Genomic DNA, 23,306 nt, shown 5'->3' with positions numbered 1-23,306 from the left:
TTTGAAATAGCTCAACTGGAATTCCATCACCTGCACTAGCTTTGTTCATAGTGATGCTTCCTAAGGCTCACTTGGCTTCACATTCCAGGATGTCTGGCTCTAGGTCAGTGATGACACCATCATGATTATCTGGATCGTGAAGATCTTTTTTGTACAGTTCTTCTGTGTATTCCTGCCACCTCTTCTTAATATCTTCTGCTTCTGTTAGGTCCCTACCATTTCTGTCCTTTATTGAGCCCATCTTTGCATGAAATGTTCCCTTGGTATCTCTAATTTTCTTGAAGAGATCGCTAGTCTTTCCCATCTTATTGTTTTCCTCTATTTCTTTGCATTGATCACTGAGGAAGGCTTTCTTATCTCTCCTTGCTATTCTTTTGGAACTCTGCCCCAGTCCAGCAGAGGGTGAGGAATTTCCTCTTCGGACGGTCTGAAGGGCTCATTCAAGGAGACTGATGTGGGCAACAGTCTTCGTTTCTGAGGAAATCCCTCCTCCTACTCAGAGAGGTAAGGTGAAGCTGTGGCCTCGTCTCCACTGAACTTCTTTGTCAAAATGCAACATTGAGGGCTTCACACTGGAGGAGAGATAAGCATAAATGATTCTGGTCACTCATGGGTTCGGGACCACGGCAGGGCACCCCCTGCAGGCTTGTCAGAAATGTAGCATCTCAGGCCCTCAGGGGCTTCCCTGGTGGTGGCTCAGTGGTAAAGAATCTGCCTGCTAATTGAGGAGACCCAGGTTCGATCCCTGGGTTGGGAAGATCCTCCGGAAAAGGAAATGGCAACCCACTCCAGTATTATTGCCTGGAGAATCCCATGGACAGAGGAGCCTGGAGGGCTACAGTCCATGAGGTTGCAAAGAGTCAGACACGACTTAGCGACTCAACAACAGGCCCCCAGACCTGCTGCAAGAGGATCCGCATTTTAACAAGCTCCCTGGTGATTTGTGTGTTTGTAGAAGCCTGAGAAGCACTGGTACAGCACAGAAACGGCTGTATTGTCTGTGCCATCTCCTTCTATCACAGGGAACAACTCCGTTTAAGTCTAGCTCGGGGAAGAAAGATCCAAGATATTCCTGCCCCTTGGAGCTGAGACATCAATGTGGGCTCTGTAGGGCTTTTCTGGATTAGGGCAGAATGGGGACTCTTAAATTTCTGAGATGGTTGAACCGAGAAGGAATGTTAAGGACCTTCTGCATAGAACGAGGGGATAAGACAGTGCATTACGGGTGGGGTACTGCTGAGCAAGTGAATTTGTTTATTTCCGCAAGCCTGGTCAATACCTCCAACAGTGTTTGACCAATGGTGTGCAGGCCCTCTGGGGCCTGGAGCAAGCAGGCAGCAGCCTCCTGTGAAAAAGCCCTGTTCAAAGCACCAGGAAGCCTCCCAGGCAAAGGAACACTCATTCAATTTCAATCAATTCTGTCAAAACCTCATTGGAAAACACTACCTCCTGGGTGTCCCACTGCTCAGTCAGTTGAGTCTCCATTATAGCTCGGAAGCTTCTGATAAATGTAGTCTTAAGGTATTGAAGGAATTCAGGTACTTATTCACAGAGGCAGTGGAAAACCCTTATCCCCCACTTGCTAATTCTGTGACTGGGTGCAAGTGTTTAACCTCCCTGTCTTTAGTTTCTCCATTTTAAAATCAATTATCAGAATGGTACTCACGGGGTACTAAACACTAAGCTTAGTATTCACCCTGTCTAACACTCTGTATCACGCATTTAAAGTCATCTCTACAGGAGGTAAGAATTTTATTTCAGGAGTGGAAGGAATCTTGAAGTCACTTGATGGAAAAGAGATGAGAAACAATAACCACAAAGATGAAAAAGGCTTCTGTTTTCATTTTGCCAGAGCCCGGGGTTTCAATTCTAGGTCTGTCTTTGTGTTAAGAAGATCCAAACAAGCCTAACTTCCCAGGGCCTGTGAGGGACTCTGGACAAAATATGAGCTAGGAGGAGGGGTGGGGCTGCTTCAGGTCAGCTGGAGGCCATCAGGCTAGTTAACTGGGAAGATAGAGGAATCTATTTGTTATGGCAAAAGATCAGAAGGTCTGAGGTATATCCAAGTGTTGGAAAAGAACATGATGTTTTATTCTTGATGATCAATATTGTGGCAAAGGAGAAAGACATGGCCAAATACTATGCTGTGGGTTTAAAAGGTGCTCCCTCAGGGACTTCCCTAGTCCAGTGGCTAAGGACTCTGCACTCCCAGTGCAGAGGGGCCCAGGTTTGATCCTTGGTTGGGGAACTAGATCCCTCATGCCTCAAAGAAGATTGAATATTCCACATGCCTCAATTAATTATTTTTTAAGAGCTCCCACGCACCCCTGTGGGCTCTGCTCCTCTCCTACTTGACACCCCCACCCCCACCCCCTTCACTTCCCATGGCTGGCTGGTTACCGTGGGAAGGAGAAGATCCCAGCACTGGAGAGGATTTTCCAGAGCCGCCAACAAGCCTGCGAAGGCCTGGTGCTTTCTAAGGAACATTCATTCTTGCGGTGGGATTCCTGGGGCTTGAATAGTCGACTGCTTTCCACAGATAAATGATCTAAGGTGGGGAGATCTGTGACCTTGTAAATATGGCATGTACATTTGAATTTTTTCTTCTGGAAGCCAACTACTGAAAGCAAGAGTTTTTTAAAAAAAAATGATGTTCCTGTCTGATCTCTGGCAGAAGCTAAAAACACGGAGAGGGGTTTTCCTTTGGCAGTGGGGGCTGGGCTCCCACCTTCAGATCGTCATCTCTTTGATCTTCTATTCTCTGTGTTCAGGAGCCCCTTTGTGCTCACCTGAATCATGTGAAACAAATCATCTTAATTACCTCAGGTCTGGCTTCTTCCTCTGGTTCTTATTTTTTGAAATTCCTGCAATGGTTACCAAATAAATCTATGTTGAGCTCTACTTCTTGGAAACAGCGTGGAGGCACCTGCAGCGGGATGAGGAATTTCAAAGTTAGTTAAAAGGCACAGGAGGGGTGAGGGAATTGAATGAGAACCCCCCTGGTTTGCAGCCTGGGGTTGTAATGCTGACTGTATACATCAAGTCCATGTTCATTGCAGGGCACAGCCCTCACACCTTTCTTGTAGAAGAGAGAATACTTCATGCTGGGGCTCCTGGGTGGAGGTAGGAGAGCTCTGCCCACATCAGCCGTGCCTCAGCTGCTATAGGAACCGATAAGGTGAGGAAGCCCAGGTGGGCAGAGAAGGAGGGAGGAGGTGATGGTGTATTCTCACCTGCGGGGGCTCCCGGGTTTAACCACTAGGACGCCCTAAGCAAGTCAGAGGGTTACGGGAAAGCCGGCCAACTCCTGAGACCTGTCACTGAGTTGGAGCGCGGTTGTGAGGGGCTGCATTTTAAGTGGGCCATTCTGAAGGAAGAACCTTCCCGGGCGGAGAGGTGCTGAGGCAGGCCAGGCTCTGATCCCCTACGCCAGCCGGGCGGTCCAAAGGGAGGTAATTAGGAGCAACGAGCTGAAACTGCGGAAAGGAAAAAGTAAGCTGCGCCGCATAAAAGCCTTCCCGACAGTAGTGTCTATTAGCCGTTGGCAGGCTCTCCTCAGGGGAAGTTCCGAAAGCCCCATTACCGGAGGCTTTAGGGGGGCCCTGGTAACCTCTGGGGCGGGGGTGGGCGGGGGAGGGGCTGCTGGGAATTGCATCGCTTCCTCTCAGGACCCAGCCCTACCAGCGTCGGCTTGGGGCTAGCTGCTTGGACCCCCACCCTTCCTGTGCTGTAGGAACGAACACTTAACACATGTTCCTCCACAAAGGCATCATTTCCTTTTGGAGTGATTTCTGCCTCTGTAAAATGAGGCTGCTAGGTAGGCACGTCTGTAAATACAGGCAGCACACTCCACAGCCCCTCAGGGGTGGGAGGGACAGTCAGATCCCGTAAGAGAAATTTTGAAAACAAAATTTTCACTGGTTGGGTGATGGTTTGCAAAATACTTTTGAGGGAGTCTTGTCTGAGGTGGATAGGTTAACTCAGCTAGTGTGCTTAATTTTTAAAACATGGTGATACATCAGGTCAAGGTCCACCAAACCCCTCTCCCTGAGGGCCCCAGTGCTCTGGACACAAGTGACCAGAAAGTGGCTTCTCTTGAGATAACTATCATTGTCCCTTCTCTCTACTTCTTTCTGTTCACAAAACTGCATGGCACCCTGGGAAGACAAAATGAAGTAGATTTGGGCCCCACCAGGGCTTTGTACTCTCTTCCCTTATTCCCTTCTTTCCCCTCCTTCAAAGGGGCTTTTGGTGGTTACTGGTCAGGCAAGCATTTAGGATGCAAAGCTAGACTAAGTCAACGTCTTGGACCTGTAGTTGCTTTGGGCTCCGGCTCACCCTGTATTTGGGCTTCCCTGGTGGCTCAGAGGGTAAAGGATCTGCCTGCAATGCAGGAGACATGGATGTGATCCCTGGGTGGGGAAGATCTTCTGGAGGAGGGAATAGTTACCCACTCCAGTATTCTTCCCTGGAGAATTCCATGGACAGAGAAGCCTGGTGGGCTACATAGTTCATGGGGTTGTTGCAAAGAGTCAGACACTAATGAGCAACTAACACTTTCACTTCACTTTCACCCTGTATTTTCCTAGGCCATCAGTCCTGTAGCCCTGTTGATAGCTTTTCATGGTGTTGCTCATGTTCACAATCTCCATCTCATGTTAGATGACCAAGGGCTCATGCATTCCTGGATAACTGCATGACTTCCTGGTCTTTATATCTGTTCCTTTGAATCCATCCTTCCACCCTAGCCAGGTCTGTCTCTGGAAATCACCTTCTCATCATGACATGCACTCTTGGAAAAACTTGTCAATGCCTCCCATGGCTTCTAGGACAAGAACTGGGCTGGAATGATGGTCCTTTTCTACATACAAAAATAGTTGGTTCTGGTAATATTTTGAGAGATTCAGACCTGTTCATTTCAGAAATTGATGCGGATTGACATTAAGAACAGTTTATTTCCTATTTATGATTTTAAAGTATATCCAAACTTTGGCTATCGAGGTACATTTTGAATCTTTTACCTTTCAAGCTCACCCTCTTCTGTAAGATGATAGGGTAGTGATAGACCAGTAGTCCTCAGCCCTGACCCCATGTCAGATTCATCTGAGAAATATTGAAAATTATGGATGCGTAGATCAGAATCTTTGCCAGTGAGGCCTGGGTATTGGAATTTTTAGAGTTCCCCAGGTGATTCAGATGTGCAGCCATTGTCAGAAGTAATATATTAGGATTATTTCTAAGACCTCTGTTATTTTATTTCAGATATTTTTTTGGCTCCTATAATTCTTGCACTGTTCTAGTTCAACTCAGTAATTCTTAGCTTGCATTGTAGTAGGATCCTTTTAGTTATATACAGTCTTAGATCCAAACTGATACTGCTTTTTTCATGGCCACTATAACCTCTAACAAGATTCTGTTTTCCTCCTATTCAAAACACAGTCACCCCTGAGATCATCCTCTTTGCCAGTTCACCCATTCCACAAGTGTGTATTGAGCACCTGCTGAATGCCAGAAACCCCATTCTAGATACTGGGAAAACATACAGTGGTGAGCAGTTCAGACAAGGAGCATGTTTTCATGGATCTTATATTCTAGAATCACATCCAGGTTAATATGAATCTCATCTTGATCTTATTTGAATCACTTTCTCAAGTTTTCAACCATATTTTTCTTGTTGCTTATTCCTGCTTTGTCCCAGGGCATCAACATAAAGTCCACTTTTTATACTTGACTATCTTTCATCTATAGATAAACACCAAATCAGATAAGAGATAACAACAATTGTGAAGAACAGTATCTAAAGTGTATTATGGTGCTTCCATAGCAGGTGGGATTAATATCCTTTTATAACTAAGAAGGTTTAGGAATCTAACCATCTGGATGTATATATTTCGCTCTGTGTTTTTAAGATAAGTCCTTTTTTTTTTTTTGGTAGTGGACATCTCTTTTTGCTATCACCATTCATTCACTCTTGTGAAATATTTGGAAGAGACATTTCCTCCTCATTCCTCCATTGTTGTGTGTAGGAACTTCTTCAGAGTAATAATCCAAGCTTCTTTACCCCCTGTGCCCACCTTCTCCCTTTGCTCCAAGGAAGGAAGAGTGACTTACCCGATGGATGAGTTTTGGTGCAGTGACCAGGCACATTAAACTCAACCCTCTTTTCTGTATTTTTCCTCATCACCTACAATTTGCAGAGAGCATTTTCTGCTGCTCCATGCCATAAATCTGACAAGAGCAGTCTGCAGTGGGAGAATGAATGTCTATGATGCGGCAGGTCCATCTAATTCAGGAGTTAGCAAGCCAACTTGGTTAACAGATATGAAGACGTATCATCAAGGTGACATTTTTGTAGCTCTCTACCTAGCTCCAGGATCCTTCAGTTAGTTCCAAGTGTGGGGTATTGAGACTTCTCCAATCTCAACAGCATCTATACCCTAATTCCCCTATTTAGAACCACCTTCTCCATCTCATAATTTGGATTACATGAATCTGATTCCATACATGAGACCCACAGTTAGTTCCCTCTGGCTATAATAAGTTTCAAGGTGAACATATGGCCCAATCGGATCCAATGCGATGCAGTAATGTTTTCCTCATTGAGGAACTCTTGATCTTCTCTGATGGACACCTAAGAGAGTATAAGAGTTACAACCATTGCTTCCATTCCACTTTGTCATGAAGTTGAGAGATGGAGAGTCATGAAGCTGAGAGATGGAGAGTCATGAAGCTGAGAGATGGAGAGAAACATTCCTGATGATATAGCTTGAGCTCAGCTGTCAACCGTGACTGAAGCTTAGTATGCCTCTGGACTTTTCATCTTAAGTGAAACAATAAATTCTGTTTTTGCTTAAGTCTGTGCTCAGTTTTGTGCTACTTGCAACAGTAAAGGAGCCTCTCCTTATTTTATTTTCAGTTTTATTTTTATTTGGTTTTAATTGATTTTAGAAGCTCACAGATCACCTCTATAACTCACTCCAGCTCCCAGGAGTTAGTGATGACTTCAGAAAAATTAATTCACCACAAGGAGTGTAGGTAGGTTATAATGTTGCATTATTAATTATTTTAGGCACTTTTCATGGCATTTTTCCTTTGTCTATTTATTTGGAAAGATAATTTGATGTGATACTTGACTCAAGTCTTTAATCAAAAACATTCAAAATGCAAACAGCTTATATTTTCCTTTGATTAACTGGAGAAGAATGAACATTGTTCTTTAAAGTTATAATGATGATAATAAATATCCTCAAGGAAACAATAAGCTCTTTGGAAGAAAGTTACTTTATCTACTTACCAAGATAAAAGACTGGAACTTTTTTTATTTGGAATTCTGGTGGAAGTGAAATATAACCAGAAGGATGTTGAGGTTTGGCTGGACAACAGGAAGGGAGAAGAGCCTTCTGGTAACGGGGAAGGAAGTTAGCAGAGGAAGAGCAAGCCATATTTATGGCTGCTGCAGTGGAGATGTCCACAACAAAATGTGGTCTCCTTTCTAGTTTGTGGAATTAGGAAGTGACTGTCCTGCCAGGGACCATATTTCTCAGCATCTTATGCATCTAGATATGACCATGTAATTAGTTTTCACCAATGAGATGTGAGTAGAAGGGATATGTAACACTTCTATGCCAAAGCTTTTAGAAAGTGTTTTGGTTTCTGGATATCTTTCCCCTTTCTATCTGTATAGATGGTCCTAGTGGGCAGTAGAGATGTAAAAGGTTAAAGTAACTTGGGTCCCTGAACACTGAATGAAAGAAAATTTGCTTTGGATTGTTTTGTGAAAGAGAAATAAACTTTTATTGTGTTTGGCCCCTATACATTTACAGAAATATTTGATTCATGAGAACTTGGTGATGCTCAAAGTATGGTCACCAGATCAGGAATATCTGCATCACTGGGACTTGTTAGAAATGCATATTCTCACACACCATTCTAGATCTACTGAACCAGAAACTCAGATCTAGAAATCTGTGCTTTAACAAACTTTCCAGGCGGTTCTAATACATGCTGCAGTTTGAGGGCCACTGCCTTCTTTACTGACTTCACTGCCACCCTAGCTGATCATTGGATATGAGTTATTACCTCAGTTTTTAATTAAGAGCTGGCTTTAGTTAGGAATGGTGACTGAAAGTTCAGAATAAATTTAGAAAAACTTGTGCAGTTGGGAAGACATTAGGTGAGTTTGAAATTCCACTGAGTTTTGAGGAGAAACATCTTTGCTTTGAAATAACTTTTGTTCAGTTCTATATATTTTCATTGTTTAAAGAGCATGTATCCTAGAACAGGGGTCACAACCCAAATGCCTACTAGGTGGTCTAATCAAGGGAAGTGAGCTGAGGAGAGTGAAGCAAACTACTCAGCTACAGCTGATCATTGAGAATGTGGGCCCAGGGTTTTCAAGTCTAAATATTTTAAAGAGAACTGGAAATTTGGATTTTCATGTCAAATCTTCTGGTTTGTACATCTTGGCTTACATTAAAAGAAAAATTACAAACAAAACCAAATTTTTTGTTTGGTCAAACATGCCCACGTATTGAATTTGGCCCATGGGCTGCCAATTTTATAACATATATCTGGAAGAACCAGGGAACCAGTCAGGCTAGCTAATGTCTTGTCTTAGTCATTAGGAGGCAAAACAACTTTTACACAAATGATGAGCTTCAAAGGAGGGAGGAGTAAGAGCTGTACAAAGTAGTTGCCATGGTAACATCTTGCTGATCAGAAAGGGACTGCAGTAGGGTTTTATGTAGACGCAGTGGAAGAATGAAAGATAATCTTTCTCTGTATTCTTTCTGTTTAAGATCAGTGAGGAAAGGGATGTGGATGCAGTGCAGCTGCCTGAGATTAGCAGGAAGCAATTCTCCCATTTGAAGAGACCCCAGTGAGACCTGATCACCAACTAGCAACACAGGGAAGTCACACCTTTAACCTTCCAATTTGCTAGCAACAAATCAATGAACTCTGAGAGCTGCTGCCCTAAGCTAGTACCCAGGTGACTATGGATGAGCTATCTGAATTTTAGTGAAGGAAAGTTCAAGCTTTTTCTTAAAGCAAGGGAAAAATTTTTACTATGCAATGAGAGGAAAGAGTTGAAGTTTTGTGAAAGACAGTTGCTTTAAACTATCTTTACTTAAATGTATTGGAAAACTATTCATAATTAGTGTTTTGTTGTTTATCTATACTAACATTAGTTAGAAAGATTTCTAAATTTAATTTAATTTCATTGAAGCTTATCTTAATTTTTTATTATGGAAATAAGACACTGTTGTAGGGCCTGCCAAATTTAGGCAGTCTCTTCTCTCTGGGAAAAATTAGACTTTGGTATATTTTCAGCACAGTAAGATGGAAATTTGAGGACACCAAGAGATAGATACTTTCCTGAGGAGTTTTACTTGCTCTTTAATCTTTAGCAAATATCCAAATAATAATCTTTAGCAAAAATACCTGTACTGCCTTGACATGCTGCCTGGAGGTGGGATTCTTCAACTGCATCAAAGAGTTCTGAGCCCAAAGTTCAGTTCAGTTCATTTGCTCAGTCGTGTCCAACTCTTTGCAACCCCATGAACTGCAGCACGCCAGGCCTCCCTGTCCATCACCAACTCCCGGAGTTCACCCAAACCCATGTCCATTGAGTCGGTGATGTCATCCAACCATCTCATCTTCTGTCGTCCCCTTCTCCTCCTGCCCTCAATCTTTCCCACCATCAGGGTCTTTTCAAATGAGTCAGCTCTTCGCATCGGGTGGCCAAAGTATTGGAGTTTCAGCTTCAACATCAGTCCTATGAATGAACACCCAGGACTGATGTCCTTTAAGGTGGACTGGTTGGATCTCCTTGCAGTCCAAGGGACTCTCAAGAGTCTTCTCCCAACACCACAGTTCAAAAACATCAATTCTTCTGCTCTCAGCTTTCTTTATAGTCCAACTCTAACATCCATACATGACAAAGTTAGAGGTGGTCTTTGTACTGAGGACAAATAACAGGGTGTTGTTTGTGACATTGTCAAGCCTTTTTTTTTTTCACATAACAACCTACATTGGATGTCTTTTGGAAGAGATCTACCTCATTCCTTTTAATAACTGGGTAGAATCTTGGACATTTGGAGATTTCCAAATGTTGGTTGTCATTTGTGGTGTATGCTGTTTTTGCTGGGGCTTCCCTGGTGGCTCAGATGGTAAAGAATCTGCCTGCAATGCAGGTTTGATTCCTAGATGGGAAGATCACCTGGAGGAGGGAATGCCTACCCACTCCATGTTCTTGCCAGAAGAATTCCGTGGACAGAGGAGCCTGGCGGCTTCTGATTTTGTTATTATGATGATATTCCACTAAGTATCCTAGCAACCTATTTTTACTTTCATGTAATATAGCAGTTTTGAAGGATAAATTCTTAAATGTGAAAGTAAAGGATCAAAGTATATATGGATTTGAAATTCAATAGTTATTATACCTAATTGCCCTACAGTGGGATTATAACAAGTATATTTCTATCAATAATTCATGAAACTTCTGGTTTCCTCTCTGCCTTACTCTCTCTCTCTCTGCTGCTGCTGCTAAGTTGCTTCAGTCGTGTCCGACTCTGTGCGACCCCATAGATGTCTGGCAGCCCACCAGGCTCCCCCGTCCCTGGGATTCTCCAGGCAAGAACACTGGAGTGGGTTGCCATTTCCTTCTCTAGTGCATGAAAGTGAAAAGTGAAAGTGAAGTCGCTCAGTCGTGTCCGACTCTCAGCGACCCCATGGACTGCAGCCTACCAGGCTCCTCCATCCATGGGATTTTCCAGGCAAGAGTACTGGAGTGGAGTGCCATTGCCTTCTCCGTCTCTCTCTCTCTCTATATGTATCTCTCTCTCTCTCTCTCTCTCTCTCTCTCTATATATATATATATATATATATAGGGGCTTCCCTGGTAGCTCAGATGGTAAAGCGTCTGCCTGCAATGAAGGGGACCTGGGTTTGATCCCTGGGTTGGGAAGATCCCCTGGAGAAGGGAATGGCAACCCACTCCAGTACTCTTGCCTGGAAAATTCCATGGATGGAGGAGCCTGATAGGCTACAGTCCATGGGATCGCAAAGAGTCGGACATGACTGAGCAACTTCACTGTGTTCATATATATATGCGTATATGTATATAATAAAATTTCTAATCTTTTTCTACCAGGTTAAAAAACAGGCAAAAAAACCCCAGTGTTTTCTACCAGGCAAAAAAACAGTGTTTCATTGTTCTAACTTGTTTTTCTTTCATTTTGAGAGAGTTGAACACCCTCTCATGTTTTAAAGATTCTTGTATTTCTTTTGCAGTTGAATATCTCTTCATATATTTGCTTTTCCAAAAACTGTTGGGAATTTTTTTTATGAACTATGAAAGTTTTTCATATGTTAAGAAATTTAGCCTTTTAGGTAGGTTTGAAAAAAATAAATGTTCTTAGTATTTACATTCTCAGTCTAAGTTACCTGGGGCAAGTCAAGACAATGGTTATACATAGCTAGTTGCCCAGTGAAAATTGCACTAATCTCAGAGGATATAACCTAGAAAGACCTAACCTGAACACATAAATCTATAAGGGAAGACAAAGTCTTAAGACCATCTGGAGATAGTTACTGAGTACTTAGTTCAATGTCATGGGCACAGATGATGGTTGGAGGTGGTGGGATAAAGGTGTGGTGGGAGGGGCAGTCTGGGCTAGGTGAGGTGGGAGTAATAATGATGTGTATGTGAGCACCTCAGAGCTAGAAGTCTCATGGCAGAGGCTCTTTTGTTATTTCTTGCTTGTACATGGAGGGCATTAGTTTCCTTTTTTGCTGCCAATGCTTTTCCAGGCCAGGGCTTTGCTTGCATTCAGAGGGATGCTCATTTAGCCAGCACCAGACTCTCTTGGGCATAATAGACATATTTCCTTTTGAATACCCTATGTGGTCCCCACATGACACATTCCCTCATTTTGGCTCCCAGGCTGGTGTAAAGCTCTCCATTAAAGCTAATGGTAAAACCACAATTAGACTTAACCCCATTTTCCTTCTTTGGTACTTCTAAAAGGCAATACTTAAAACCTTGAAATTTACTTAACTAACAAAAAACTATTGCCCTATTAATGCCTTCCTGGAGATGGTTCTTTCTTCTTAAATAGGCTACTTTTCAGACTGGAAATCGCCCCAAATCCTCAAATAGCCCTCTGTTTTTCACGTGTGATTCCTGCAAATTGCTGTTTGCCTGATGCCTTAGTGGGGGACTCACTTAACAGTTAGATTTGTTACTGTATTTACTGACATTTTAACATGACATTTTTAGCTGCCTAAATAATTGTAGTGTTTACCAGAAAAAAAGAAATCAAAGTAATGAAAGGTACTAAAATGATTCATATCTCAACATTACAAGCCTTAATTTCCTGCCTGAAGCATGGCAAATGACTCATTTTTAAAGTCATCTCTAGTTACTGGGAGTCTATGGTGATGTATGTAGATAGTTTATAGATTGGGAAAATCAATGAATATCACAGGTTGTCATGATAGGCAGTGTTATTATAGAATAATGAGATCAGCTAAAAACATAGGGTCTCAGACATCTGAATTGAAAGGAGGAAATGAGGACTAGCAAGGGGAAAATAAGTTCCTTAAAGTTTTCTGGATAGCGAACAACATAGCAGCCCCTTACCCTGCATGTCTAAAATCCTCTGCCCTCCAAAGAGATCCTCTGGAGCTCTTTTTGCCCTTACTACAGGCTAAGGTGGGGTGGGAGATGCAGGAGCTGAAAGCTGTGACCTGGACTTCGGAGGATGGGTTTTTCTGGTTTTACCATGACTATGCCCACTCAGGGAGAGGCTGTGGCAGTGTCTAGGTTAGCCAATTTCTGGACAGTTTGGAAAGTCCTTGTAATTTGAATAAATAAGTAAAAAATGCTTACTTGATTAAAAAAATACATTTTTTTCTCTTGATAGAAACCACTCTCAGTAGAGTCACTCCTTAAGGACTCATGAGTTTAAGATGCATTTCAATAGGCTAAGTGTGCTCCTCACTGGGAGGGATAATACATTCCTAGGAAAAAGAAACATGTAAGTATTATTCCCTCCCTTCTTCTATATCTGGTCTTATAGACCCATGTGCATCTTTATGCCTCTAAGTCCTTTGCTCATATTATTCTCTTGGCCTGGGATAATTTTCCAAGGCTTAGATCAAGTATCACTTCTTCCTATGATTTTCTCAATCATTCTTCCTAAGTAGAAACAGCACCTTACATATACCTGTACAATTCATTTGTAATTAACACGAAACTCAGTCTGTAGAGAATTTGAGATAGATTGGCAACATACCTACAAAAGGATAAAGGAGAACTTGGGGTCAAGGGGAAACAAGAACAGCAAAATAAATGCCTGCCACCCACTCTGGTACAGTTGTTCAAGAGGACTGCAGAATTGGACCTAAGCTCCTGGCAGCTAAAGCAAAAATGGAAACACAATGAATTATAGAATTTTTCCGTGTCTGTAAGACAAAAACAAATGAGCTGTTCTGAAAAAGCACTTCCTGAATCTGAGATCTGAGAACTTCTCCATGAGGTCCTAAGAAAATGAGTGCAGTGTGATGTAGAGGAGGACAATTTCAACATGCCTACACTGGTTGTGAATTTAACTCCAGTCAGCAAAAAATGTTGCTCAATCTTGACAGACGATGAGACATCAAAGCACAATCAAGTAAAAGCTGCTTCACTGGGGTATGAAAACAAGACTGTGGCTCATGGTTTAGTTCTTCATAGATTTTTCTTCAAACTGAATTATGCTTCCATGTACATAAATAGTAAATTTTAGGCTATCTAAAGTAATAGATAAGCTGTTTGTCTTTTAGGTAAACTTCCATAAATTATTTATCGTAAGTGTACTTGATAAGGATTTTATGACTGAGAGTTCAAGGTTGCATTTTTTCCTCCGGCAAGAACCAAGAGTGCAGATAACCTGCAGCCAATCGGACAGATCTGAATGGTTTGTCAATCAATCTGTCAGAATGTCCCGGTAGTGTAGCACTTATCACTTTGCTTTATAGACATCTGTGTCCCTGGCATAATTGCATACTCTTCAAGGGCAGGAACTATTTATTTTTTGTCTTTGCATTTCTTAGCCCCTAGCATGCTTGAAACATAGCATCTTGGTAATAGACTTTGTTGAACTGAATCACCTTAAAAACTTACTGCTATTATCCAATGCTACTTGGCAAAAGTGAGAGTTCTGAGCAGAGAAGGATAGGGAACAGAGCTAAGCTTTGACGACCAGGAGAAGGTAGAGAGTCAGGACATGAGTGGAAACAACTTTTTCCTATTATGCTGGCTATTGTCTGTTGTTCGTCCTATTCCTGTCTTTATTTCCTCTCCTTTGAATTGCAAGCTGCTGAAAACTCTTCTAGACTCCGTTGGTAGCTGGACTCTAGGTAGGGTTTGTCAATCTAAGCATGTGTGGGAGATTGGAAAGTCATAGGAATGGAAGACTATTTGGCTGTGATGGTGGTAGCAGTGGGTGGTGCCATGGGTGACTGGAGCTCCCATAGCATTGGGGTGATTCTAGCATCATCATTAGGAGCTTGGGCTCCTGGATTCCTTGCTAAGCAGCCAGGATCAAGATCCTCCAAAGTGGCCTCTTGCTTCAGTATTCATGGTCTTGTGTAATCTTCTCCCCTAAAGTCACTTGCTGCTGACCAGTATTGAAGTGTTGAGGGATACCACTTCTGTGATTTGTTGCAAAAGATTTTGACTACTGCTGTCTTCCTAGAAGACTCTCTCTGTTGCTCTGTTGTCTTCGCAGCTTGAATGATCTTTTTTTTTTTTGGCCACATTGCACGGCATATAGGATTTTAGTTTCCTGATGACCAGGAATAGAGCCCATGCCCTTCGCAGTGGAAGCACTGATTCTTAACCATTGGACCACCAAGGAAGTCCCTCAGCTTTCATGCTTTTATGAAGCAAGTCACCCTGTTTATGAGACCCACATGGCGAGGAACTGAGGTGAACTCTGACCGATGGCCAGCAAGGAACTGAGGTCCATCAGCCTATAAGGAACTGAATCCTGCTGATATCCACATGAGGCTGAAAGTGGTGTTGTTGTTGTTTAGTCACTAAGTAGGGTCTGACTCTTTTGGGACCCTATGGACTGTAGCCTGCCAGGCTCCTCTGTCCATGAGATTTTCCAGGCAAGAATATTGGATGGGTTGCCATTTCCTTCTCCAGGGGAATCTCCTTGACCCAGGGATGGAACGCGTGTCTCCTGCTTGGCAGGTGGATTCTTGACCACTGACCAACCTGGGAAGCTCACCTGAAAGTATATCCTTCTTCATTTGAGACTTCAGATGAGTATAACCTGACACCTTGACAGTTTTCTAAAGAAACCCCGGAGTAGAGAAAGGACTCAGCTAACCCATGTTAGATTCCTGACCCACAGAAACTGTGAGATAGTAAATGTGTATTGTTTCAAGCCATTACATTTTGAGGTAAGTTTTTACACAATAGCAATACATAACTAATGTAATGGCACAGCCATTAGGTGCAACCTCAGCAGGGAATGTGTGCTGATGGACTCTGGGTGACATCACAGTCACTCCTCACTCCTCCAACTCTGGGAGTAATGGCTACTTTCTGCAATTGCCAATCTCTAGCTAATGCCGCTTTCCCCTTAGCCACTGTTTAATATTACTGTTGTCAATTTTTTGTATTAAATTTCCTCTGTCTGAACTATCTAAATGGTGACTGATAAATCCACATAACTATTTTTCCTGGGAAGGAGATAAAGGGGAATATCACATTATTCTAAATGCAGTTGTGTCTTTTTAGACATTAGAAAATGTGATGCAACTTTTTTTCTTTTTAAAGTAAATGGAGGTTTGCTTCTCTGCAGGTCTTGGTTTCTGGGGCAGGTCGACATCAAAGGTGGAGTCACCTGTACCTTCTTTCCTGGGTATATGAGGTATATATCTCTGCCCACCTGCAGACAGCAAAGGCAATGCATAAGGGATGCTAAAGGACACACAGTGGCTTCTTTTCCATTTTCATATGGGAGTCCATGGAAGTACAATCGCTGCATGATCCCTGTAACTAGAATAAAAAAATATGGCATGTGTATGAGTTAAGACTCAGCAGGTGAACAACCCACATGGACTCCATTTCCCCAGGAGACTGTGAAACTAGAAAGAAACTTATGTATCAGGACAGAGCAGCCCTTGATGAGGCTCAAAAGAGAGGTGGCAAAGTCACAACTACCCAGCAGAAAACCAAGTCAGAGGAGGCGAAAGAACAAAGGGAGAGAAAGAGACTACTCAAAGAGGCCACATCGATCCACCCACAGAACACCCGGCAAAGAAAATGAGCTACCCTGCTTCCACTGGAAGGCTTTGGGGAAGGGAGACATTCAGGAAAACCACAGGGGTAGAAAATTAGATCATTTATCTCAAAGAGAAGAAATGAACTAAAGTGTGCTTTTGATATATAGCTGCAAGTGAGGACAAAGGCACAACACCAACATATGCTTGGTGTCTGAAGAATGCCTTTTATCCAAGGATCTCAAAGCAGTTTGAGTCTATTAATTGACTTGTGAGGCAGTTAAATTATGATTTGTTCATTTTATGTAGCATTTTTTATCTAAAACTTGCTAAACATTTTACAAGCCAACTACATGTGTTATTCCCCAGATAACCTGGTAACATACAGAGTGGGCATTCCTCTTTGACTTACATGGAAACTGACCCTCAGAGAAGTTAGGTGACATATTGAGGATCAGACCCGAATGTGTAAACACTGACTAAAGAGTGGGGAACTCTGCAGAGACAACTCGGTGTCTTCCATGCTTAGTCCTCCGTGGTATGTAGAATAATGGTCCCTCAAAGGTAGCCCCATCCTGACTCCTGGAACCTGTGAAAATGCTAACTTATAAGGCAGAGTGGGTCTTGCAGAGGTGATTAAGGCAAGGATCTTAAGTTGGGGAAATTCTCTTGATTTATCTGGGGTGGGCCCAATGGAATCACACAGGTCTTTGTAAAGGAAAGAGGAAGGTAGGGGATTCAAAAAAGCTGTGTGTGACTATGGTAGCAGAGATTGGAGTGATGTGAGGCTGTGAGCAGGATGGTGGGCAGCCTCTAGATGCTGAAAAGGGCAAGAAACGTATTTTCTTTTTAAATTAATTTTTTTTGGAGTATAGTTTTACAACGTTGTGTTACTTTCTACTGTATAGCGAAATGAATCAGCCATATATATACATATATTTTCTCCCTTTTGGATTTCCTTCCCATTCAAGTCACCACAGTGCACTTAGCATAGCTCCCTGAGCTATGCAGTATGTTCTCATTAGTTATCTATTTTATATATGATATCAAAAGTATATATGTGCCAATCCCAATCTCCCAATTTCTCCCACCCCACCTTTCCCTCCTTGTTACCTATATATTTGTTTTCTATGTCTGTGTCTCTCTTTCTGATTTGCAAATTAGGTCATCTATACCATTTTTCTAGATTAAGAAACATATTTTCTTCTAGAGCCTCCTGACCACCCATTTTAATCTTCTGATTTCCAGAACTGTAAGGTAATAACTTTGAGTTGTTCTAAGTCATTACATTTTTGGTCACTTGTTATAGCAGCAATAGGGGACTAATGAAAGAGGGGAGTGAAAAAGTTGGCTTAAAGCTCAACATTCAGAAAAAGAAGATCATGGCATCCGGTCCCATCACTTCATGGGAAATAGATGGGGAAACAGTGGAAACAGTGTCAGACTTTATTTTTTTGGGCTCCAAAATCACTGCAGATGGTGACTGCAGCCATGAAACTAAAAGACGCTTACTCCTTGGAAGGAAAGTTATGACCAACCTAGATAGCATATTCAAAAGCAGAGACATTACTTTGCCAACAAAGGTCCGTCTAGTCAAGGCTATGGTTTTTCCAGTGGTCATGTATGGATGTGAGAGTTGGACTGTAAAGAAGGCTGAGCACCGAAGAATTGATGCTTTTGAACTGTGGTGTTGGAGAAGACTCTTGCGAGTCCCTTGGACTGCAAGGAGATCCAACCAGTCCATTCTGAAGGAGATCAGCTCTGTGATTTCTTTGGAGGGAATGATGCTGAAGCTGAAACTCCAGTACTTTGGCCACCTCATGTGAAGAGTTGACTCATTAGAAAAGACTGATACTGGGACGGATTGGGGGCAGGAGGAGAAGGGGACGACAGAGGATGAGATGGCTGGATGGCATCACTGACTTGATGGACATGAGTCTGAGTGAACTCTGGGAGTTGGTGATGGACAGGGAGGCCTGGTGTGCTGCGATTCATGGGGTCTCAAAGATTTGGACACGACTGAGCGACTGAACTGAACTGAACTGAACAGCAAGTTTGAGGAGTGGAAACTGAAACTGTTAGTTGCTCAGTCATGTCCGACTCTTTTGTGACCCCATGGACTGCAGCCCACTAGCCTCCTCTGTCCATGTGATTCTCCAGGCAAGAATACTGGGGTGGGTTGCCATTTCCTTCTCCAGGGGATCTTTGGACCCAGGGATTGAACCCTGGTCTCCTGCATTGTAAGCAGATTCTTTACTGTTTGAGCCACCACGGAACCTCTCTTGAGGAATTGAGAAGTGGAGATCTGGATGATTCCCTGATACCACAAACCTGAAATTTTATTTTCTGAATTATTTTGGGGGAACAGTTAAATAAGATTTGGCAGAGGGAGAATTACTTGGATATTTATTCATAACAATAATGCATTTAGTGGTTTGAAGGAAACAAATGATGGCAGTAACCACGGTAACAGTAATGGATGATGATTGCTAAGTTGCTTCAGTCATGTCCATGTCTGTGTGACCCCACCAGGCTCCGCTGTCCCTGGGATTCTCCAGGCAAGAACACTGGAGTGGGTTGCCATTGATGGTTACTGAGGCTTAATATGGGCTGAGTGCTGGGTAAGCCTCCTAATGTGCCTTCTGTCTCATTTCTTACAACAGCTCTATGGGGTAATAATTACTCATTTTACAGAGGAGGAAACTGAGTCTGGGAGAGCCGTTCAGGTGGTGAGGGAGCTGGTATTTGCACACCAGTATATCAGACTCTTAAGCACTACTTGCAATAACTTTTCTAGAGACTTCTTAATTCATTGAAGGGAAAGAACAAGTCGGATGTGAAGGCATGTGTGACAGAAAGTCGAGGACAGGGCTCTCTGACACTGAGGAGGCGTGATGACTGGGCTTCCCCAGGAAGGAGGTGAGGGACAGCGTCTCCTCTCCTTCTTGTCCTTCTGGCACTCTAACCAACTGCTTTATAAAGTACTCATCATCAGAGGGTACCACCTTCCCCACACTATTTTTTTTTGGGGGGGGGCAAGAGATGCCTCTATTGAAAGCAAGCAAGTAATTTCACATTGCATAATGAATGTCTTTCCAAGCAGAAGCAGCTACAAGGGCGCAGAGGTCCCGGGGCTTCAGTTTACTCAAGTGGGGAGGAGGTTTCAGTGAGTGAGATCTGGAGGCATTGAGATAAAAGGATCATAGTCTTACTGGGATATTGTTGGAACTAGCATAATCAAGTTTGGTATCAGTTAGACTGAAGTAATTCAAAATGTTGTAGGGACCATTGTAAAACGGACACTTGTAATAATCCCTACTTCATAGGGTAGTTGTGAATTGAACTAATAAATGTAAAGTGCTTTGAATAGTGCTGTAAAAGTGTAGCTGGTACTCTACAGCTGGTACTCGGGCTGCTGTTGACCCCACCATGGTTATCACCACTGTTATGATAACAATGCCCCACGGCCGCTACCTCCACTATGATTACTATACCCCCGCTCCTGTTACTACCACTATCGCAGTTACTTTTATTTCTATTACCGTTGAATGCCCTTGCTATTATCACTATTATTTCAGATTCTACTATTGCTACTACAGGAATTATTACCATCACCATCACTACCACCGTTGTCAATGTCCAGGCATGGCAAATGCTTCCATCATCATAAATATGCGACACCAACTTCTGTGCCTTCAAAAAAGGGCGACTAGAGCAAATTCTCAGGTCCTCCTGGCTTTTTGCCTGGCAATACTTTCTTGTCTGGTTCATTTTTGGGGCTGTTGCCATCTTTTTGCTACTGCTCAGGCATGGACAAAGTGGCTATCACTGCCCTGAGCTCTCTGAGGTAGCAATTCTGCTTGCTTCACTAATCCTTGTCAGTGACAAATGCTCCTCAAATCCGTCCCAATGGCCCTTTGAAATGGACAAACAACTCCACAGCCATGAAATATCATGTTTTAAATAAAAGGCACTGTTTCAAATGTCATCAGCACCTCAGCCAGAGGGCTGCTGATCTCAGATGGATGCAGATAGTGTGGAGATAATAAGAACTAATCTGTATTGAGTGCCTATAGGATCTTTTCAAGTGCTTTTTGAGGCACTAAACACAGATTGACTTCTTTCGCCCTCCACAAAATTTTGTGAGGTGGTTCCTACTATTAATCACAAACAAGAACAAATGAGAGCACTGAGGCACAAGGAAGTTGAAGCACTTGTTCAAGGTAACACAGTAAGTGGGAGAGCTGGGTTTTGAACTCAGTCTAACTCCAGAAAAGACGCTGCTGGCCCCAGCAGACCCACATGCTGCTTTTCCATACACAACATTCTAGTCAAAGGAGATTAAGACCTGGTGAAGACAGGTGCCCATTATGGGTGCTCAAAAAGTCCTAGACCAGTGAATGAATGAATGAACAAGAGGAAGAATGAAAGTATCATGACACATCATTTGTGAGTGAAGAACAGGAGACATTATGAGTGTTATAAACCAAAGGGGTAACTCAGTTATCTGCAGAAAGATTGGAAACAGAGTCACAGAGGTCAAGAAGAAATTGATGAGGAGGTACTACTTTGAGATCTACCTTGCTGGAGATCTAGGCAATTTGCCACTAGGTTCTCAGCCTCTGTGGATTTTCCTGGGCTTCCCAGGTCTGTTACTGTCTGCAAGTGGACGGCAGCTCAATGGTGGGAGGACTTCTGGACACTTGACCTTCACCTCACATAGCATGGCATACAATATGGTACCATTCTCTACAAGCTGGCACCTTTCTTTCATGTGGAGAGTGATTTGTTTGCTTCTCTTAGGTATTAAGGGGCTTCCCAGGTGGTGCTAGTGGTAAAGAACCTGCCTGCCAATGCAGAGATGTAAGAGATGTGGGTTCAATCCCTGGGTCAGAAAGATCCCCTGGAGAAGGAAATGGCAGCCTACTCCAGTACTCTTGTTTGGAGAATCCCACAGACAGAGGAGCCTGGCAGGCTACCGTCCACAGGGTCACACAGAATCAGACACGACTGAAGTGACTTAGCATGCATGCTTAGGTATTAGAAATTGCGTGCCATAAAATTTTAGTGCTGAGAAACTCCTTGAAGGTCAACGCCTTTCATTTTTCTCATTAGGAAACTGAGTCCCATAGGCATCAATGACTTGATGAGGCCACAACACCAGCAAGGAGCAAGTTCCCCTGCTTCTCCAGGCACTAAACCACATCTTTAATTATGGTTTATTCCTTTGTTTGCCCTGATCTGGTGACAGTCCCTTGTGCTGACTTAAATGTCTTGGTGTTTCAGATAAAATGGTTGGCTTGAGCCAGGGCCTCAGGCACACTTTGCCTTCCAAAGCACTGGATACAACAAAGACCTAATTAGCTAATTAATCTACACTCCATTCCCTTGACACAAGGTCATACAACTTTCATCTTTAAGATGGACAAACTAAGGTAGTTTGCATTTTCCTTCATTTAATATTTAGAACCTCTTTATAAGGGAAAACGGCCCCAAAGAATTCTATTTGCACTTATATTGATATCACTTAATTAAAAACATTTTTCAGCATTATAACAAATAGAATAACTACCTTAGCTATAATATATGTTCTTCTAGCAGCAAAATTTTGCCTCTTTACCTAGTTAACAAATATGAGCATCATAAGACTATAATAAATTATTTAAAAGATATTTACTTTTAATTATTATTTTCTCAATAAATTCTAGAATTCAATTCCAAAGAAACTAAGATAACTTGGTTACATACAAATGTTTCACACTGGATGCATTTTGGCTTTCTGGAAGTGACCACATTGCTTTATTAAAGATTTCTTTTGTCTTTAATAAGGAAGCAGGGGAGAGACCACTGTGTCATTTAATTGCTCACTCTTGTCCTGCCTAGCATGTTAACTTCTCTATAACTGTGCTTTCTCATAGTTCTTCCTCCTGAATAGAACACATTAAATCTCCTAATAATTACTCCTACCTGACATAAAAGGGTGATTAAAGTAACTCATGTCTAGAACCAATTTGATATATGATAATACAAATTTCTTGTCAAATTTCAATGTGATCTGGGTGATTTAGGTGTACACATGTAACCTATTATTGATTCTCCCTACTTTGATAATTCAACATTACTTGTCTTTGGATTTTCTCTAGCTCAAAAGGGAAAAATTTTTCCATTTTTATTCTTATTTTCACCACACATTTTTGTTTATAAATGACCATTCAGTAGTAGTATATTCTGCAGTATTATACTCCAGGTGAGTAATCTAGTCCTAATAGCTTTCAGTTATAGACACACAATTTTGTTGGTTCACTGGCTTACACTTCAATCTGAACCCAAGATATTCTCTAGTTCCCTTATTTCTTTCACTTCTCTCTTCCATTATTCCATTATTTGAGTCTTGTGGGGTTAATATGAATTAGCACAGAAAATGAAACTTAAGCATTTGGTCTGAAGCCCCTTTCTTCCTTTGCGGAGCTCATAGCAAAAACAAATGTGGCTCTAGGAATCTTTCCTCCTTTTATTTGCGACCTTACAAGGAGCCACCCTTATTTTTCCATTTTATAGATGGAGATATTAAGACAGAATCAGCTTGGGGACTTGCTTCAGGTTATAGAGTGAGTCAAGGCTGCAATCAAGAAGAACAAAACATAGGAATAAAAGTCAGTTAAATAAAGAAACTCATTGCCCCATGCACATATTAGCTGGAAATGCCAGTGTGAAAGTCAAGGAGGATTTAAGTAAAGTTGTGGGTGACAGAGCCTTAAGAGGAATGTAAGGACATTTAGGAGTTGCTTCTAAGCTTGTGAGGCTGTGATTATGGAGGAAGTTACCACTCTTTCCTACAAAATGTCTCTTGGTGCTATTATCAGACACCTTGTCTACGCCAGTGTGGCAGTGCTTATTTTGTTATGTTTCCCCAAACCCCTTTTGGTGTTTTATCTACTGGAGCATTCATTTGAGACAAACAGCTTGTGTAGTCTTTCTAGCCAAGCAGAAATCAGAATGAATGAGAAAACCGCCTAAGAAAATCT

General features: G+C 42.3%; 2 long non-coding RNA genes across 4 annotated transcripts in view; one reads left to right on the top strand and one right to left on the bottom strand.

Annotated features, from left to right (window-relative positions):
* Window positions 1-325: 325 nt before the first annotated feature.
* LOC123334411 lies at window positions 326-3,465 on the bottom strand. Of its 2 annotated transcripts, none has more exons than XR_006552208.1 (3): window positions 3,234-3,465; window positions 2,822-2,926; window positions 326-572 (listed from the first exon to the last, which is right to left on the bottom strand). It is a non-coding gene; the product is annotated as an uncharacterized LOC123334411 (long non-coding RNA). The 2 variants fall into 2 exon arrangements; XR_006552209.1 differs by lacking the exon at window positions 3,234-3,465 and adding an exon at window positions 3,076-3,217.
* Window positions 3,374-23,306, top strand: part of LOC123334412 — a 48,948-nt gene continuing 29,015 nt past the window's right edge. For both annotated transcript variants that reach the window (XR_006552211.1, XR_006552210.1), the window contains exon 1: window positions 3,374-3,492. This is a non-coding gene — a long non-coding RNA (uncharacterized LOC123334412). The remainder of the gene's footprint in view (window positions 3,493-23,306) is intronic.

Source organism: Bubalus bubalis, chromosome 7, assembly GCF_019923935.1.
Source record: "Bubalus bubalis isolate 160015118507 breed Murrah chromosome 7, NDDB_SH_1, whole genome shotgun sequence".
Lineage (NCBI taxonomy): Eukaryota > Metazoa > Chordata > Mammalia > Artiodactyla > Bovidae > Bubalus > Bubalus bubalis.
The sequence above is the reverse complement of the archived record's forward strand: the minus strand, read 5'-3'. Positions and strand labels throughout refer to the sequence as shown.